This window comes from Equus caballus, unplaced genomic scaffold (assembly GCF_041296265.1).
Source record: "Equus caballus isolate H_3958 breed thoroughbred unplaced genomic scaffold, TB-T2T haplotype1-0000035, whole genome shotgun sequence".
Taxonomy (NCBI): Eukaryota; Metazoa; Chordata; class Mammalia; order Perissodactyla; family Equidae; genus Equus; species Equus caballus.
Window position 1 is genome coordinate 341,917 of NW_027221806.1, and position 21,450 is coordinate 363,366.

Sequence of the window (21,450 nt, forward strand, 5' to 3'; positions counted from 1 at the left end):
GTAGTTTTTATGTTGCATTTCCTAATTGAATCAGATATTTCTCAGAGAATTTCTTCGGTTCTTTTTAGTCTTAATTCTCTCTCCTCCTCCATCTGAAGCCTTTCTATATTTCGGTCCTCCAGATTGCTAATTCCGTCTTCCATAACGTCAGCTCTGTAATTCAGGGTATCCAGATTTTTCTTTATCTCATTGTGTTTTTCATCTCCAACATTTCTGATTGGTTTCTCTTTGTAGGGTCAATCTCTTTTGTGAAGTATTCCCTCTGTTTATTAATTTTATTCCTGATTTAATTGAACTATCTGAATTTTCTTGTAACTCGTTGAGTTTTTTAATGTTAGCTATTTTGAATTCTCTGTCGTTTACATTGTAAATTTGTGTGCCTTCAGGATTGATTTCTAGGTGCTTTTCATTTTCCTTCTGGTCTGGACTATTAATATATTTCTTCATACTATTTGATGGGGTTGGTTTGTGCCTTCACATAGATAGTATCTGGTTGCAGATTCCACCTGCCACCACTGGAGGAGGTTCAGGAGCTGTGTATTCTGAGCCTGCTGTGATCCCTGGTGTCTGTGCTTGTCCTTTGGAATCTATGCTGACAGGACCCATCTGCGATTGCCTGCTTGTAGCTGCTGCTTTGCTAATGTACGCACGGGCACTCTAGACGGGGTCCCTTGCTCTGGCTGACTGGCTGAGCTTGTGAGCCCAGCAGGGGGAGGGGCACTTCTTTTGCATGTGCCATCCCGTGGGTGTTCTCTGTTTGCCCTCGCTGTCTGTCCTCCTGGCGTGCTGGCTTCATGAAGACAACCCCACAATAGCTTAGCCTCCTCTGTGGAGCTTTCCTATGGGATGTGAGGGAACTTGGAGAGCGAAGGCATTCCTACAGAGTCTCCCCCCAGGCCCCTCTTTTCTCAGAGCTGTGCATGGTCCTGTGCCCTAGGTCATTGCTGGGGAGGGAGAGGAGATCCCCTTACTTCCTCCTCCTTCCTCCTGGGGGGTCCAGCACCTCCACCTTCAGGCATTTGGCTGCATGGGTCTCTCAGATGTCTTTTGTGTTGTGTGCCTGTCCTCTGTTGGTTTATGAATGTCCTTTTCATTCTTTCTTAGGGAGGAGAGTCTAAGGGAAGAGCTCACTCCGCCGTGATGCTGATGTCATGCCTGGTCATTCTATTTTTAAGTTTTTGAGGAATCTCTGTACTATTTTCCACAGTGGCTGCACCAATTTACATTCCCACCAGCAGTGTATGAGGGCTCCCTTTTCTCCACATCCTCTCCAACACTTCTGTTTTCTTTGTAAAGATTGGCACCTGAGCTAACATCTGTTGTCTATCTTTTTTTCCTTCTTGTTCTCCCAAAACCCTCCCAGTACATAGTTGTATATTCTAGTTGTATATCCTGGCTGTGCTGTGTGGGATGCCACCTCAGCATGGCTTGATGAGTGGTGCCGTGTCCAGGCCCAGGATCCAAACTGGCAAGACCCTGGGCTGCTGAAGTGAGTAGCGCACACGAACTTAACCACTCGGCCATGGCACTGGCCCCTCTCCAACACTTCTTATTTCTTGTCTTTTTAGTAATAGCCATTCTGATGGGCATGAGGTGATATCTCATTGTGGTTTTGATTTGTATTTATCTAATAATTAGTGATGTTGAACATCTTTTCATGTGCCTGTTGGCCATCTGTATATCTTTGGGAAAATGTCTGTTCAAATCCTCTGCCCGTTTCTTGACTAAGTTTGTTCTTTTGTTGTTGAGTTCTTTATATATTTTGGATAGCAACCCCTTATTGGATAAATGATTCACAGATATCTTCTTCCAATTGCTAGGTTGTCTTTTCATTGTATTGATGTTTCCTTAGCCATACAGACGCTTTTTAGTTTGATGTAGTCCCATTAGCTTATTTTTTCTTTTGTTTCCCTTTCCTGAGGAGACATATTCAAAAAGACACTGCTAAGAATGATAGCAAAGAGCTTACTGCCTATGTTTTCTTCTTTGGAGTTTTATGGTTTCAGGTATTACATTCAAGTCTTTAATCCATTTTGAGTTAATTTTTGTGCATGGTGTAAGATAATGGTCTACTTTCATTCTTTTGTGTGCGGCTGTCCGTTTTCCCAACAGTGTTTATTGAAGAGACTTTCCCTTCTCCATTGTATGTTCTTAGCTCCTTTGTTGAAAATTGGCTGTTCCTAAATGTATGGGTTTATTTCTTGGCTATCAATTCTGTTCCATTGATCTGTGTCTGCTTTTCTGCCAGTATCGTGCTGTTTTGATTAATACAGCTTTGTAGTATACTTTGAAATTAGGGAATGCGATGCCTCCACCTTTGTTCTTTTTTCTCTGGAGTGCTGTGGCTCTTTGGGGACTTTTGTTGTTTCCAGTAAATTTTAGAATTCTTCTTTCTATTTCTGTGAAAAATGTCATTGGGGTTTTGATAGGGATTACATTGAATCTGCAGATTGCTTTAAGTAACATGGACTTTTTCACTATGTTGATTCTTCTAATCCATGAGCACAGAATATCCTTCTATTTCTTTATGTCTTCTTTAATTTCTTTCAACAATGTCTTATAGTCTTCAGTGTATAGGTCTTTCACCTCATTGGTTAAATTTATTCCTACCCACTTAATTCTTTTTGTGATTGTAAATAGGATTGTATTCTTGATTTTTTATTTCTGCTCGTTTGTTTTTAGTTTTTTGATGGATTCTTTAGCGTTTTCTATATGTAAAATCTCATCATCCACAAGTAGTGACAGTTTTACTTCTTCCTTTCCAGTTTGAATATGTTTTATTTATTGTTCTTACTTGATTGCTCTGGCTAGGACTAAGAAGGGTGAGCGTGGGCATCCTTGTCTTGTTCCTGCTCTTAGAGGGATAGCTATCAGTTTACACCATTGAGTATAATGTTAGCTGTTGGTTTGTCATATATGGCCTTTATTATGTTGAGGTACTTTCCTTCTATAATTATTTTATTGAGAGTTATTATCATAAATATGTGGTGAATCTTGTCAAATTCTTTCTCTGCGTCTGTTGAGATGATCATGTGATTTTTATTCTTCATTTTGTTAATGTAGTTTATAACATTGATAAAGAATACTGTTGTAATCCTTTGTATTTCTGTTATATTGCTTGTGATTTCTTCTCTGATTTTATTTATTTGAGGCTTCTCTCTTTTTGTCTTATTCTACCTAAAGGTTTGTCAATTTTGTTTATATTTTCAAAGAACTAGCTCTTAATTTCGCTGATCTTTTCTATTTTCTTTTTACTCTCCATGTCATTTATTTCAGCTCTGATTTCTAGTAGTTCCTTTGTTCTCCTGACTTTGGGCTCTTCATTTTTCTTCTTTTCTGATTCTGTTGGATGTATTGTTAGATTGTTTATTTGAGATTTTTCCTGTCTCACAAGGTAGGCCTGTGTTGCTAGGAACTTCCCTCTTAGTACTGCTTTTGCTGTATCCAATAGATTTTGGTACACTGTATTTTCCTTTTCATTTGCCTCCAGATATTTTTCCATTTCTCCTTTAATTTTGTTGTTGTTCCAATAGTTAATGAATAGCACGTTGTTTAGGCTCCACATATTTGTGACTTTTCCAGCTTTCTCCTTGTGGTTGATTTCTAGTTTCATACCATTGTGGTTGGAAAAGATGCTTGATATCTTTTCAGTCTTCTTAAGTTTATTGGGAGTTGTTTTGTTTCCCAACAAACAGTGGATCTTTGAGAATGTTTCATGTGTACTTGAGAGAAAATGTATATCCTGCTGCTTTTGGATTGAATATTATATATGTATCTGTTCAATTCATCTGGTCTAGTGTTTCATTGAAGATCAACGTTTCTTTGTTGATTTTTCTCTCTAGAAGACCTATCCATTGATGTAAGTGGGGTATTAAAGTTCCCTACTCTTATGGTGTTGCTGTCAGTTTCTCCCTTTAGATCTGTTAATAGTTGTTTTATAGACTTTGGTGCTTCTACGTTAGGTGCATATATATTAATAAATGTTATGTCTTCTTGATGGATTATCCCCTTTATCATTATATAATGCCCATCTTTGTCTCTTGTCTTTTTTGGCTTGCAGTCTATTTCGTCTGATAGAATTATGGCTACACTCACTTTCTTTTGGTTGTCATTTGGTCGGAGTATCATCTTCCACCCCTTCACTCTGAGCCTATGTTTTTCTTTAGAGCTGAGATGGGTCTCCTGGAGGCAGCACATTTTTGGGTCTTTTTCTTAACCTGTCCAGCCTCTCTGTCTTTTCATTGGTGCATTCAATCCATTTACATTTAGGATGATTATGGATATATAGGGACTTACTATTGCCATTTTATCTTTTGTTTTATGGTTGCTCTATATTTCCTTTGTTTCTTTTTCCTTGTGTTTCTCACTACAATTTCAGCTTGACGGTTTTTGGTGATGTGTTTTTCAGTTTCCTCTTTTTTTATGTTTCGTGACTCTGCCTTAATTTTTGTTTTGTGGTTACCATGAGGTTTGTATAAAAGGTCTCACAGATGAGATAGTTCTTTTTCTGCTGATAGCATTTTTGCTTCATTTGACTAGGCAAGTTCTGTCCTTTTCTTCTTCCCTTGCTATTTTTGTTGTCAAAATTCTTTCTTTCTGTATTGTGAATTTGTTACCAAATTGGAACGGTTAATGTTATTTTTAATGCTTTCTTTCCCTTTAACCTTTGCATCATAATTGTTTACTAACATGTTCTGATACAGAGTTGCAGTTTTCTGATTTTATCTATTTATCAACTTGTTTAAAGCTTTGTATCCTTTGCCTTTTCATTTCAGACAGGAGAGCTCTTTTTGACATTTCTTATAAGGCAGGTCTAGTGGCGATGGACTCCCTCAGTTTTTGTTTCTTCCTCACACTTTATTTGTCAGCTGCAGCAGTGGACCCCCAGCTGTCGCAGCACCCAAGGACACAGAGCTGATTATTACAGTGTTGATTAATACAGTCCCTAACTAGCTCTCAAATACTTGTACTTTTCTGCATCCTTTCTGAAACCACCCTAGTCGAAGTAAGCAACTAAGTAACTGGATGACTTTAATGACCTCATGTCTCTGATCCTCAATTTCTTGGTTTGTGAAATGAGGCAGTTAGAAGGAACACCAAGTTTCTTCCTTCTCTATATTCTGTGATTATCAGAATCTACAACTATGGAGAGACTCAGGGAAAAATCAATTCCAATGTTTTGGGAAACCATCTCACTTTCTCCATTTAAATTAACTCTTGGGGTGACTGAGATTGTGCCTCGTATCCTCTCATAGCACTGCTCGTAAGGACAGTCTCAGAATCTTCAAGACAACTTAAAAGAAGGCCCTTTCTCTTAAATAGGAATCTGCCTTATGCCATGTTTTGAGCTGTAGAAAATATTTTAGAATGAGATTCTAGTGTTGGTAACAAATTTATCTACATTGCTAATTCATCTGAAAGCTCCTATTCTTGAAAATGTCCCATGTGGGGGTAAAGAAGTTCCATGTAAAGGTTTAGTCCATTTTTGTTGACAATCTCTTGAGTGGATGTTAAAAACCTGGATAACAGGATAATGTTCATGGAGATTGGGGGGAGGGACAGTGATGAATGAGTTTGGTTGACTTTCAGCAGTAGTAAGGTCAAAATGAAAGCATTATAAAAGAAGAGTAGAGATTTAGGTCAGGGCTTTCTATGAAAAACAAGTAAAAACCATAAGCAGATGGAAAAAGTTTAAGTGACACAGTATGGCAGATTCCACTGATGAGTTTAATAGGCAGCCATTTTAGTGGCACAGAGAGTAGACTGATTCAAGGGACAAGAACCAAAAAGCAAGGGGTCCCATCCTGCCCTGAGGATTATTTTGTTCTGAAGTGTGTTAGCCCAGCTGAGTGAAGACCTGGGGAGGATGTCGTAGATCCTCTAAAAGGGGCATCCATCAGCTGCAGGAAGATGTGCCATCTCTCCCCAAAGCTCATTAGCAGATTGGAAGTGGCATGCTGCATTACTCTGATTAGCATTAATTTTATAATTCTAGGCATAGAACTTTCCTCCACATGAGTCAGCCTTCACACAAAAACACAGACGCACATGGTGTGGATAAAACACAAGTAACCTTACTGCTGCTTCCCATCTTCCAAGGACCCAGTGGGAAGGAAAACGTGGTTCCCTAGCAAAGAGGGGAGTTAAGGGCTGGAGTTTTCCAGCTCTCCAAGCTGGGTGCAGGTCCCACAAATCGGGGAGAAGTGCAATGCCATCTTTCTGGCAGACCAAGACTTTGGGAAAACTGGGTCCTTCTGATCTGGTTAGGGAAGACGCAGTACTTCCAACAGCCACTGCAGCAAGGCAACAGCAGCATTACAAGTGAGATGAGGAACGTTACCTCAGAGCCTCCCAGGGAGAGAGCATTGAGGCCCCTACCGTTTATTGGGATAACTGGTTCCTGGCCCTTTGGAAAATACCCAGTCATCCCAGGGCTAGACTTCTCAGGAAAAGTAGCTTGCCAATCCCTTTAAAATTTGCAGCTAAAACCTATCTACGCTTTTATTTGTTACATATATTGTTGGGGCTTCATTTCAAACTGCTATATTACAAAACTGTGTTTCAGATAACTTTAAATCCATGGCAGTGACTTTCAAATTCTTTTGATGGCAACTCACAAAATAAATCTATAAATTATTTTTTATCGTAAATCAGTATATACGCACACACACCAAAGGAATATAAAAATTTTATGAAACTGTTCTTACCTTTTTACGTGTAATACACTCTAATATTATCTATTCCATTTTGTTTCATTGTTTTTTAAGTGCTTGTCACACTCTCTAGAATTATTTCATAATCCACTAGTTGGTCAGGACCTGCAGTTTGAAAAGCACTATTTTAAAATTATTGCTTCCAGGTACCCTAGCCGGTAGTCTGGTATCCAGATTTTTAAAAGGCTTATTAAAATGCATCATCAAAAAGCAATATTTGCTAAAGGACCCTCAGTCTCTATAAAGAGCACTCTCTTGGGGATTCCAACCACAAGTTACCAGATAAATAACCAGCTTTCCTTTGCAGAACTGAGATGTGAGCTCAACACCAAGTAAAAATGACATAAAATCAGAACAAAGTTGGAAAAGGAGGACCACCTCCAAATGCAATATGTGGTCCTTCTGGGAAACATGACGCAGCCTAGAGTGAGGTGAGGGGGACAAAACAGAAAAAAAACATTAATGGAGAAAAAATCAAGCTTGTAACTTCTGTCTCCAGGCTTCGCAAGGTGCACTTGTACTTCCAACCCTAAGAGACAGAGTGATGTTCAGCATGACTCCATAATCCTGTGGCCTTGAGAACCTCAGCAGACATCAGTTAAGTCATTTAAGGATAACTGCAAATTAAATTAGTTCATCCTAACTCTATATGACTCCACTCATAGTTGGAAGTTAGTATATTGATAAGGAGATCTGATCGGTGGTTACCAGGGAAAAGGGGGGGTGGGGGGAGGGCACAGAGGGGGAAGTGGTGTACCCACAACGTGACTAACAAAAATGTACAACTGAAATCTCACAAGGTTGTAATCTATCATAACATTAATAAAAAAAAAATTAGTTCATCCTAATTACGCAAAAATGATAAATTCAAATAAGCAAGGTAATTCAATTCTGAATTAAAAATTTTTTCAATCACTTGACATCTCAAATCAAAGCAAATGGGTAATGTTACCAATTATATCAATTCGACTCTATATTTCAATACATAAACATATGATGAACAATTAAAATTCTTATGTGATATGCATTTAACTTGTTAACATTTATGCTACAGTAGGGAACCACACTCGAGAAACAGGGTCATGTCCTTGAAAACCAAAGAAGGTTATCACAAAAGAGTCTTTGTAAGAATCCAGCAACAGGATGAGTCCCCAAAATCTATTAAATAAACTATCCCACAGGAAAAGTGAGGCAGATCACACTAGTAAAGGCAACACTATGGAAGCTTATGCAATAGTTATCAAGGGAAACATTTGATACATAATAAAAATATTTAGTTTTAGGAAGCAGTATGATAGGCTCTGATATGGTTGCACTTATGAGTACAGGACTTTCATAGGAAGGAAAGAAATGGAAATTCGCTGAATGTTTGTGTTTTGTCATGCATCACTAAATACCTTCGATTACATTATAGCATTGGAAACTAGGAAGCAGAAATGTGAAATAACTTGTTGTAGGCCACACAGTAATAAATGACAGAACTAGGACTTAAACTCCATCTTCTAATTACACATCCATTATTCTTGTCACATCAATACCACTTTATCCTGAACTAGTACTCAAAATATGATAGTGCTTAAAATATTTGCTTAAGCATTTCTTAGGATTTCTGATCAAGGTCAATTCAAATTCCAATTTCAAGGCTAATGAATAAGAAAGTGACCTTTAAAAGGAAAAAAATACGTAAAAAATATACATGCATTCCGGGTGGCATCATGAATCTTCAAACTTTCGATATTCTTTGTGTCTCGTGTAAGGATGAAAAAAGTTATCTATTGCTGTATAACAAACCACAACAAAGTAGAGTAGCTTGAAACAGTAACTTATTCTTGTCTCTTATTGTTCTGTGGATTGGCTGGGATTCGCTGGGCAGTTCTTGCTTGGGGTCTCCTAGGAAGTACAGTCAGATGTCAGCTTGGGCTGAAATCCTCTTTGCCTCTATTGTGCTGGATGTCAAGATGGTTCATTTCTGTGTTTGCTGAGGATGCTGGCTGTTATCTTATTCGGGGCTGCCAACTGGAGGGCCTGCATGTGGCCTCTTCATGTGACTTGGGCATCTCTCAAAGTGGTGGCTGGGTTCCAAAAGAAAGCATCCCAAGAGGATATATTCCAAAAGACCAGGCTTCTTACAGCCTAGCCTCAGAAGTCCCAGAAAGTCACCTCCACAGCATCCTATTGGTTGAGCCAGTCACTGAGGCCTAGGGGGAGGGATGTAGACTCCATCTTTTGATATGAGAAGCAGCAGGCAATAAGGGAGGGAGGGAGACTGCCCATCTCACCTTAGTCTTTAGCCTCCCATCTGGCATCTGTACTTTACCCAACTGAGTTAGAAGGGGAAATAGATGATACAACTACAATAACACAAATTATTGTGTGGTGTTTTCTCTATCTCTTTGGCACTCTCTCTTTCTCTGGAAACACAGCACTTCTTGAATGAATGGATAAATGAGTCTCTCCCTTTTCCTCTCTACTCCTTTTTTGCCTCCTCACCTTTCTTTTCTTCTTTTTAACTGCAGATGAAAGGTTAAAAAAAAATGTGTTAAGCAGCAACATACTCTAATTAGTAAATCTTATAGTTAGTTTCTACTCAGATCTCCCATTTCATGTCTACCTGCCCGATTCAGTCATCGTCCTATCAGGGAAGGTGATAAGAATGCAAGCAAAGGAGAGAAGAGAGGGAAAAATGGGAAAGCAAAAGTAGATTATCGAGGGAAGAAGGAAAATATAAATGGGAAGGGAAATAAATCAGGAGCACTGAACACCGTTAAGCCCAAATGGCTGAAAAGACAAAGGGAAAGAAGCAAATTTTTCCCTTATGATGCTGCATCCATCCTTCCTTCCTTTCCAATCCATGGCCGCCATCGCCAGCCTAGTCTAACCTTATTTCTTAATGCCTGAATTTCTGCTATATCATCTTACCTAATCTCCCTGCCTAGTTTTTACCCCTTAGAAATCATCAAAAATGGGGCCAGCCCGGTGGTGTAGTGGTTAAGTTTGTGTGCTCCTCTTTGGCGGCCTGGGGTTTGTAGGTTCCCATTCTGGCACAGACCTATACACTGCTGATCAGGCCATGCTGTGGCAGGCGAGCCACGGATGAAATGGAGGAAGATGGGCACGGATGTTAGCTCAGGGCCAATCTTCCTCCAAGAAAAGAGAAAGAAATAAAAATAGATCATCAAAAACACTCCTTTCCTCATGGTGCTCTCAATTACAAAAAAAGAAAAGAGAACACTAAATGACTTCTGAAGGATTAAGTCCAATAGAAACATTTTAAGAATTTTCATAATCTGACCTAACTTTCCTTGCCACTCTTGTTTCTCAAGTCTCCCATATGTGAAACTCTTTACTCAGCCAGAGCACTCTACTCAATGTATCCAAATACACAGAAAAATGAGACTAGATCTCACTATTACATCATGAAAAATACAAAACCTGAATCAAGGAAAATAACAGACAACAAAAATATTACATTACAGAAAGCAGTGTGGTGACATTATAAGCTTCTAATTATAGCGCTTATGGTCCAGCTCACTTCTCATGAATACAGCCTTCTCCTTTTGTCTTCTGTCCTTTGCTCTAAGGATCCTATCACCAGGAGCATTCCCCGCCGCTCTCTGCCTTCCTAAATCCTGTCTCATCAGGACCCACAACATTAACTGACTAATTTGGAAGACGTGTGATTAACAGAATCATTCTGGACCTGAAGTCCCTTGTTAACACTACAGCATCAGATTTGATTCTCGATGGACACCAAGTCACTCAAATTCCATCTCAGTTTTTACTCTGTAGATTTGTTCAGTATACAGTTGATTAAAAGACCATTCACCCCAGTTTGGTAGATAATTCAACCAGCCTCCAATCCAAAGTTTGTACAACTTTGATTTGTAGTAATTACAAACGGTAATTACAGAAACAGTTAAAACATTCATTGCTAATATTGTAACTCTTTGGGAACCTGATATAAATGCAGTTTTAAAAAAACAGGATACTTGAAGATAGTAACGTACACCGTGATTAACAAGATTTTGTGGTGAGAGTAGTTTATTGTCAGGTATAATTAAAGCTGTAGATGCTATTCTGAAAGTACAGACTTTAGGGGGCAAGGGAAGAGAGTTTTTGAAGCAAAGTACAAATTAGGAATAATTACAGTGATGGTTATGGAATGTCAACATCCATTTCATCATGATGAGCTCAGTCTCCTTCAAAATTCACTTGAGTCCGGGAAAGCATTAGTGTAAGACAAAAGGCAGCTTTGGGAAAAATACCTTTGAAGTATTAAGGAGTAGAGTGATTGGCAGTCAGCAAACATAAAAATGGACGAAAGAGTAAATGTCTTGATCACCTACGGAAAGTGTACACTTGAAGTATCTTATTAAAAAACCAGTTTTCTTTTTCATGTCCAATGTTGAATGCACCTGCAATTGTTGTTTTTTAATCTATTTTGATCCCCAAACTGGATATAACTAAATGTTTTATGGGAGTCTATAAAGGTGATGAAATTATAAAGAAAAGTAAGTGAAAGATTATCAGACAGGAGAGTGGAGGCTTCTGGGGTGATATCAACATTGTATGATTTGACATGAGTGGTGGGTCTGTGGGTGCTCACTTCATTCTCCTTGTTTATGGTTTATGCGTGTTGCTGTTTACAAAGCAGTTATGTAGAAAATCCGCTGACACTACTACCTTCGACAGTTCATTAGCCCAAGGGTGTCTGTTATGCTTTAACCAGGGCTTTGCTCATGTTCCCTTTTGCCCACATGAAGCCAGTTGTGCATTAAGAGATGACACAAACATCTCTTGAAACAAGAGATTTCTTCTTGTTTTCTAGAAGAAGTAGCGAAGCTGGTCTAGCGCTTGGTGATGTTTCCAAACAGTCCTTTTGTGAATGGCCGTGAGAAGATGTCCTTCTTCAGCCAAGGATGAAGTCTTATACTTTGTATTATTTAAAGTACCTGATGCCATGCTACACAACTAGTGAGTGTGCATCCATCCATCTGACAGATATTTATTGACTCACCTACCAGCTGACTGCCTGGGAAGCCAGAGCAGTTTGCCAACTAATATGGTTAATTGGGATTTGATAAGTGCTATAAAGACACCAGAGATTCAGCAGTTTCTCCCAGCTATGGAACTTATTTTGGCTAATGGATATCACTCCCACTCCCATTTCAAGCTTACAAAGGGATGCTAGAAGAGGATTGAGCAGTCAGAAGGTGGAAACTTAATAAAAATTGAAAGTCAGAGACGGGAGGGAATGAAAGCAGCAGAGGAAGAAGGAGGCAGAGACTGGACGGCCAGCAAGGCCTCAGTGCCCTGCACAGTTTAAGCTGAGCCAGGTATTCTTCCTGTTTCCTTGCTTGATCTTTGCTTGATCCTCCCTCTTGCCGACGCCCTCACCTGGAGGAGTCAAGCCCAGCACAGATGCCACTGAGACAGGTCAAAGCCAGGGAAAGGTCCTGGGATCAAAACTTGGCTAAGTATGATCCAAACTTCCAAGCAGTCAGAAGTAGAAAGAGCCAGAAGATAAACCTAACCCATTTTTGAAGGGGTGCCAAAGGTGAAAAGCAGGAAAACCAAAATTACTCATCAAGTCTAAAGGGGGAGCACAGAGCCAGAAGCTGAGAGGAGAAGAGGAGTCAAGCGAGTCAGTGCCAGGTAAAAACAGAAATAGAGAGTTGAAAAAAAAAAAACAAAAACAAAGCAAAGCGAAATGAAGGGTCCAAGACAATAATTGGGAGCATTCCTTGGGGTTTGATAATGGATTTTATGGGTTAGCTTAAGTTAAAAGCAAAAGATGTGAGCAGATACCTTCCTTCCTTCTGACATTATCTCCCACCTTATCAACAGTCCATTGTTACCAAGGCATTAACAACACTTACCAAACAAAGTCTAGAAGCCCTTTGGGCAGTCTTGCTAAGAACCATCTTAGTCTAGACTGATTTGGCCTTGAGGATGACCACATCTCCTCAAGACAGTTCTCCCTGGAGTCCTCCATTGGCTATTTTGGGAAATGACGCACTTGGACAAATGGTCTACCTAAATGAATGGTTCAGGTCTGAGCAGCATGAGACACTGGCAGATAGGAATGCCTCCCTTAGCAGCAGGAAATTCAGCACTTACCACGTCCCATGCGGCATGCTCTCCCAGAATACTTTTAATATGATATCCCAGTGTATTTAACATTTTAAAATTACTCCATTTGGTTAAAATCAATTAGATTTTTTTGAGGATCTTGGTCTTTCTCCAGCCCAGTTTAAACCATAATTTCCTGAAGACTAGGATTATCTCGCCATGTTCTTTTTCACGTCCCCGTCGTTTCTAGTCAAGCCTCAAAACGTGAAGTCTGCACTGTGGGTTCATAGCACCTCAGAGATCATCTCGATTCTCCCCATCCCACAGTGGGAAATTGACCTCAGTGAACGTGGAGTAGAGTGTTTAGTATCAGCCTTAAAATAAGTGTTTTCTTTTTTATTGTCTTTTCTTCCTGTCTGCTTTTCAGAGTAGAAGCAACAGTAATTTAAACTTTTCTACTATGTGACCTACACTCCACAGGTACCTTATAATAGCTGAGCCAGGGCTTAACAAAGGAATTGGGTGTGTGTGGTATTTGTGTGAGCATGTGCTTGTGTGTGTGTGTGTGTGTGTCACAATCTGATTGCCGATGTGGGATGGGAGATGGGAAAGAATGTTTAGGCACTTGTGTATTTATATCAAAGAGATGGTAGGACCCACAAAAAAGAATTCATTTTTTGTGATGTTAATGTTATATTTTGGGGGGAGGTTTTGGGGGAGGAAGATTTGCTTCTAAGGGGTGGACTCATATCTCTGTGTGGGGAGGCTCAGTTATAACGACAACTGAAGTCTCTCCTGGCGTTGGCATATTTCATTCTCGTAGGGAGAAATGCAATGCTCATCCCTCCTCCCTCACACCCCCCACCACTTCCTTGGTGCCCTTCCAAGGTAGGGCCCTTGGTGCTGGCTGCTCATTCCTCCCCCAGGGGTGGCTTTCCAAGGCCAAGAGGGCCAGAGAGGGCTGCTGCCAGAGATGCTTCTGTTCTGGCTCCTTCTCACTCCCCTTCCTGTCTGCTGGGCCTTTTGGTGGCAGCACCTAGTCCTGACGGGGTTAGAGTACCACCCTGGAGCGGATGGTGTGTGCACCAGCAAGCATCCAGTCAATTCATGAGTTATCCTCTGCGTGAGCTGGGCTGTGATGTGCCGTTATCTTCCTGCTCCCATTGTACACTTCACACACCAGCTTTCTCTCCAGACAGTTGTTTGATCACTAACTACTTCGAATATCATGACCATAGGCTCATTTATTTTTTTCTGTTTTAAAGGATGGTGCTGGTGTGCACAGGGAGCAGCCACGTCAATTTACACATTTGCCAAGGTATCCGATTGTGAGCTGCCTATCAAGGTGCTGACTTTAATAAAAGCTTATTACCATGAGCATTATTTAGCATTTATGTGGCTCCTCACAATTGTTTACCCATTATTTCTCAGCGCTCCCCTGTCCAGGTGATCAGTGTTAGCAACCCGCATTGTAGAGGCAATAAATCCGGGGTCCTGGAGAGGTTTTAGTAATATCCCTAAAAGGACACAAAGTGAATAACCACAGAACAGTGACTTTCCTGGAACCCCTTGAAACTGGCCTGGACCCCTCTCCCTCTAGCATACTTGGCGAGTTCACTCATTCCACCATCTGGTTTGCAGACCTGCACAGGGTGGGCTCTTCTCACAGATTGCAGCTCCGATACCCTGAGGCCTTCCCTGGCAACCTTATCTACAACAGCATCCCTTCCCCAAGGCTCTATCACATTCCTGTGTTTATGGACTCCACAGAGCTTAGTGCCACCTGAAGTTATCTCGTTTATGTGAAGTTGTGTGTCTTTGTGTTTGTTGTCTGTCTGCACCATTCAGGAAGGTCATCACTATGAAAATAGCAGTCTTGCCTGGGTTGTTCATGCTGTGTCCATCCTCTTTGTTGAAAGCACCTGTCATTACAGTAGGCACTCAGTAATGCTTGTTGAGAGAATGACAAAGACAGACCCTGTAAATACTGTTACTCACACGTCATTTTCTTTGCCTTTTTATCTCTTTCTGGATTTTCTGGCCATAGTCACACATACAGTCAGTTATTCTCAATTACGCTGGAGCTAATGATCCAGGCTGTGGATGGCCCAGGTCCTTGGCTTCCTTCCCTCTCTGGCTTCCTCTCCTCTGGAGATTCCTCCAGATCTTTCGGTCTTTTCTGGCCTTAGTTGAGAGGGGTCGAGAGGAGAGTAGGGCAATGAAAGTCCTATTAGACAATTTTGCAAGTTCTAATAGCTTTTGACAGGTACAAAGTTGAAATTATTGATCTGAAGATTTATTTTTTACCTTATTTGTGGATTTAAAAAAATGCATCTGTTTTATATATGCAGTACAGTGAAAAGTGCTTTGAAGAAGTTAAAAACACTGGATAAATGTAAGAGAGAATTATGTATGTATGTAGTCCCATTAACCTTGGTAATTGAGACTTGGTTGTAGATTTAAAATATAATTAGTTTTGATAGAACAGTAGCTCACACTTTTCTAATGGGTAGAGCCAGACGAGGCTTAGAAAACGTACCTTTGGTAGATTTTATTTTTGAGCCATCAAATCAAGACAAAGCTTACAATTCCTTCAGAGGCTAAAAGGGTGGCAGTAGTCGTGATTTCTCATCAACAAGTAAGAATAGGCAAATGGTCTTAAACGATTGAGTTTTCTTGCTTCAAATTTCAGGACAATGAGAATACAGTTTCCTCCGAAAAAATCTTAGGCTGATCTTGGAAGAAAGACCCCCTGGATCATCTAAAAATAAAGTTTTCTATTTAAAGGTTGGTTTTAATGTTCATTATAGCCCTATGTGCTACCAGAAAATGGTTTGCCTTTTTGTTTTAAACATAAGGAATCAATGTAACGCCTTATACCTGATAACCTGTGCTGTTGTATTTGGTCCTCCCTACAACTCTGTCCATAGATATTATTGTTGCCACTTTATAGATGAAAAAACGGAAGCAAAACCATTAAGTGCCTTCCCCAAGGTCTTAAAAGAAGTCACCAAGAAGGTGGTGTGGCTCAAGTCTCCTGACTCCAGTTTACTATTTCCCACAATAATGTTGGAAAACCACATTGGAACGGGAAGACTCATTCCAAGTACTGCTGTCACACCAGCAAGCTTCAAAGGTCAGGCAGATATTTTACTTTACGGTTAAATTGGCCACGTTTGCTCAGTGTGTGCTATATCCCAGGCCCTGTGCTTTGCCCTGGGAGGATTCTGGGAAAGTAAAAGACGGATTAGACTTTTCTGGCTCTTACAAGCTGGTGGGAATGGGAGACACATACATACAAACGTGGAAGGGCAAGGGGGACAGTGCACTAAGAGAGATACACAGCTCTGTGGGAGCAGGGGAGGAGCAGTCTCTGAACACGTTCCAGGAAAGGAGTCACCTTCCATGCCAAGATGAACTTTGCATGAATAAAGATTTAAGTGAGGAAAGATTGAGAAGAGTGAAGAGGGGAATGGGGTGTCGACCAAATTTCATCCACCTGCAATTTTACTTACTCAAATTTTATCTACCACGGCAAGAAGTTAGTGTCTAATATTTTAAAATTACTTTTAAATACAAGTATTTGCGTATTAGTTATATAAATAGAGGTAAACACCAGAACAACTGTGATAGAAACGGCTCAAGTGGTTTCCATGGGGAATGGAACTGGGGGGATAGGAAGGATTGGGGTTGTGAGGTGGGGGAGGGCCTGCCGTGGTTCTTTATAAAGCCTTCAGTACTATTTGGTTTTAAAGGCACAGGTATGGATTCCTTAGATAAATATTAATTTTTAAGTGAGCCTTAAAGAATGAGTAAGGTTTCTCCAAGGAGAGGGAGGAGGTGGGTATTTATAGCAGAGGACCCAACATTAACAGAGAGAGGCGGCAGGAGAGCAGAGGGAAGAGCAGGTGACCCATTAGGATGACTGTGGAACACACCTCCCTGCGTGGGGACACCTGAGCTGGTGCTTGATTGCAGAAGGCCTTGGATAGAAGGGCGCGCACAGACACACACACACACACACACACACACACACACTCATGTGGTTGTCGGCAGGAAAGCAATAAAGGGTATTGGGCAAAGGGGTGATATGCTCAGAACTGAGCTTTACGTACAGCAGTGGTTCTCACCTTGGAGATTACCTTGCTTGTTAAAATTGCTGGGCCCCACATCAAAGTTTCTTCTTGAGTAGGTCCAGAGTGAGGCCCGAGAATCTGCATTTCTAATAAGTTCCCAGGCAATGCTAATGCTGCTGGTCTGGGAACCACAATTTGAGAAGCAATAATAGAGTAATCTGGCAACAAGGAGAAGTCGAGACTAGAGTAGTGGGAGAATGAAGGTCAAGGGACTGTTCCACTAGGACAGAGCAGAAGGAATGGGGCCCTGATGGTTAGTGACGGTGAGAAAGTCCAGAACAGCAATCAAGAAAACAGACTGACGGCTTCAAAGGATAGAGGACCATTGGGCCATGTTCTGGGTCACACCAAATCACAAATCACTGTTAAATCTCCAGTGCTTGGGCCAAGTATGCCAAGAAGCACCTGAAATTCATTTTTAAAGCAGCAATCCTGTCTAGAAATTAAGCTGTGAGTTTTGCCTTACTTTCCCTTTCTTCCCCATCTCTAACCTCATTCTAGTGCAATTTAGGTTACAAAAGCATCTTCCAGGGAGAGCATTCATATCTGCACGTGGTCAGAAAGTGTATCTGTCTGTATATATAAAATCGTATTAAAGCTGGTTTCCTTATTATTTCATTTTAGAACATCCCTGTAGCTAAATGGTGTTCAAAGTAAACATGGAGAACAGAAAGCATCCATCTCTACCTAGTGGGGCAAAAAATGACTGAATTCCCATACCATATAAATACCCCATGAAAAGACAGAGGAATCCTTGATCCACCCAACATTCACTGAGTATCTGCCTTGTGGCAAGCACTGCGGATGTGCTTGGATACAAAGATAAATAAAACGTGGGCTCCACTCCCAGCAGTTCAACATCTAGCCGTCTTTGTCCCATGCTCTTAAATCTTGCTAAGGCTTGGGTTTTGTTTGTAATAGAAATTCTAAAGCAGGGACAGAAGAAGTTATCTTTTCTAAATTGCCCACCTCTGTTGTCTAATTATTCCACTGAGGAAAACACTTGGTCCTGGATTACTTCGCTGAGCTCAGATATGTTTTGCTGACACACAGAGTCTGGGCAGCATCCAGCCCCCCGTTTACTCCCTGGTCTTTAAGTCTAGTAAGTATTTTATCATTTACACCTTTCGATGTCCAAAGAGAGTGCCGCTCGGGGTTTAACACATGTAATTTCCTTTACTACCTCCCCAAATAACAGGGTCATTTCAGGACCAGGACAGTTTGGCACTGGGACGTGTTTCCCAGAAGTACTAATAGTTCGAGAGAGGAGCAAGTGTCTTCACATCTGCAGGTCTGGGTGCCGAACTTTCTACTGTCGGTGAGAATCATGTCCCAGTGAAAATGTAGAAGTGAACCAACCCTCAAAGGGATAAGGTGACAGGGAGTGGTGTTTACTTGAGTCAGAGAGTAACTGAAAATGACTTCTGCAGCTGGAATAAAACAAAGGGTTGAAGGTCAACTTCCTCTTTGATTTTGGCTAGTCAGCAGTTCAAGCAGCCTTTTCAAATGTTTCGTGTCTGCTGACTTGTCCAACTCTATAAAAGACCCCACATCTTGCACCAACCTGTACCTCTTGGGCACTGGAGCGAAACAAAAGGAAAAATGTTCCGTCTTATTAGAATTAATGAAGTCATGCCACTCACATCCGTCCACATTACTCCACTTTGGTCACCACCATTGTGGTCCATGCTGACATCATTTCTCTCGTAGATTACTGCAGTGGCCTTCTCACTGGTCTCTCACATCCTGTTTACCCCATCCAAAGCATTCTTCACATTAAATCACTGTAATTCATTAATTCACAGTATTAATTCACAGTAATCTTTTGGAAACTCAAATAATACAACTAAAATCTGAATACCCTACACATATAAAGAAATCCTAACTTAAAAATTTCCCCTGGCTCCCCATTGCTCCAAAGACTTAACTAGTTCATTTGGCCCAGAGAACTCTGCTTAATCGGTGCCTCCCACGCTTTTCCCTCTTCTTGCTGCATCACGTTCCTCCCTCCTCACTCTCCCTGCTCTCATCACCCAGATTCCTCTGCCTGGAACACTTCTCCCTCCCTGCTTTGCCAAGTTGTCTCCTACTCACCTTTTACCTCTTAAGCCTTATCAGCTCCTGAGGGGTGGGTGAGGAAGACCCTCTTCTCCTTGGTTAGGCCAAATCCCCATGTTTTAAACTCCCTTGGCATCGACAACCAGCTCATGAACCCTTCATAGAATGTAACATGGGACATTTACACAATCTCGTATGATTAATTTCTGCCTGATCTCCCCTCTAGACTGTAAGATCCATGAAGGCAGAGACTCTACCTTTTTGCTTACCATTGTATTCCAGAGCCTGGCATAGTGTCTGGCACATGTTAGGTACTAAATAAATTCATTCTGAAGGAAGGAAGAATGAATGAGTGGTAAATTGATACTTCTAAAATAATAAAGAGGAGGCCTAGCATTTTAAATGAGTGATAATAATGGGTAGCACATATTAAACTTCTAGTGTTAGGTAAACACTGTTCAAAACTCTTTACTCATTCATTCCAGTTCCGAGGACCAACCCTATGAGTACACGTCAGTATCTGCACATAATAGATGAGATCTGAGACTCAGGCTACTTGTGCAAGGCCAGGCAGCCAGTGTAAGGTGAAGCCTTAACAGTTGTCAATGTTGTTACTCTATTTATTACTATTCTCACCTTGGTGGAGTTCCTAAGAGTGCCATCGTCAAAGGGGGTGGTGTTGGGCAGGCACAGCCCGCCCCCAGGCCTCTGAGCGCCTTCTCAGGCTGGGCCTGGAGTGAGAGTTTGGGGGCCCAGGGGCTGTGAGGGCCTGCCCACCGTAATGGAAATGGCAGATGGAGGAAAGGATCCTTCAGGCTGGGCAGTGGGGAAGGTCACTCAGGCATCCAGAAACCTTCCTCAGAACCTGTCTTTGAATTAAATCTCAACTCATATCTTCCAGAAGCCTGAGGTGAGATGTCTGGCCGTGTTGCTAGTGCCGTCGCCCTCAAGAAGCCAAACAGGCTCTCAGAGTCTCTCAGGCCCTGCCCCCGGACGTGGCCCCGCCCCAGAGCATGCTGGGCAGGACCTCCCCATAGATCCCTCCCATTGCCAATGTATTCCTCCAGAGGATTCTGAGCTCTGCTTGGTGTTTCCAGCTGTGATGAGGTAAATGTAGTCTTGGTCCTCTGGAAAAGTAGATAATTAAGGCAGATAGTCCACACATGTGAAAGTGTTGTGACTTGGAAAGGGTGGGCAGATCCCAGGTTGGGAGGATTAAGGAAAGCATTGAGGGAAACCTTTCAGTATGGTGGGAAGGAAGGAGGAAAGAAGAGATGGAGGATCTCATTTTGGTTTTGGTTTTGTTTTGTTTTGAAGTTTTTATGAAGAAAAGTTCCCATCTGATGACTTCTCTGTTTCCCTCTGGTGGTCCAGCACATATGATCAATGAGCGAGGAGTGTGGACAAGGTGTAGGAAAGTGGAATTGTTTTGAGAACTTAGGCAAGCGAGTTGACTGAGAAAACAATCACAGAAGCTCCCCCGAGACAGGGCCTCTGTTTGTTGCCTCCACTGGGTGTCCCAAGTGCTTGGAAGAGCGTCTGGCACATGGTAACACAGGAGGAATGACTGGATTCTGAGGCAGTGGTGGAGCTGAGCAACAGATGTAGAACAGAAGTTTATGGGGCACAAACACACTTGTGTGATTTTATCCAAGAGGAAGCAGGCCCTTATTTGAAGGCAGTTCTAAAACAGGCAGAGTTGGATTTTGCTAGACAGGACGAATGAAAGAAGGGGGTAGGCTGTTTAGAGCAGAGCAGTATATTTAGGTTTAGGATTAAGTGATGCCCCATGAAGTTTTCCTTGGAGAGGGAGGAAATGAAGACAAAGGTTGTCAGGTAAGCAGGGGAAAGTATGGAGTGGCTTGTAGTTCCTGAATAGGTTGAGGCATTAGCATGCTGAGGGCAGAAGCTGAGAGGATAAAGGGAGGAATGTCAGACTGTATTTTTTCAGAACACACAAGTGTTGCTGGTGATAAGTTCTAGGATATGGCCATAACTGAACTGGAATGAAGGTAAAGGACTCTAAGATGAGAAGGAGCAGACAGTGAGAGATCAGATCATTGGATGGTCTATCTGCATGGATGTTGGGGCCTCTGATTGATTCCTTCCCCTTTGAGTTCCTTTCCTGTCCACAGAATTGGCATTTCCTCTAACTCTAACCTTCAGTCCATGGCATGACTCTGGACAAGAAGGCAGAAATGGGGTGGTGAGAGAGAGGGTTGAAGTAGACATCCGTTTTGTTTTTGTTTTTATTTTGACACTCAGCATTCACTCACCTTCTAAAAATAGTCCTCCTTTTGCCCTCTGGGGATCTAACCCCGTTGTCAGTTTCAGTCCATGTGAAGTGGAGCTGTTTATCACTAACGCTCTTACTTTAAAGGAGGGCATTGAAGTCAGGCTTGGCCAAAAAGATTGGTCCATGCTTTTGGCAACAGTGATTGGTCAGGGATGGGCATGTGACCCAACAGGAA

At 41.4% G+C, this 21,450-nt stretch overlaps 1 protein-coding gene across 1 annotated transcript in view; it reads left to right on the top strand.

Moving 5' to 3' along the window:
- The window catches only part of LOC138922029 (uncharacterized), a 143,666-nt gene that overhangs the window by 9,315 nt on the left and 112,901 nt on the right, over window positions 1-21,450 (top strand). Inside the window, 6 exon segments of the mRNA XM_070258809.1 lie at window positions 11,542-11,687; window positions 15,478-15,572; window positions 15,739-15,921; window positions 17,546-18,023; window positions 18,120-18,239; window positions 19,881-20,086. The gene's annotated coding sequence lies outside the window, so the exon portion shown is untranslated.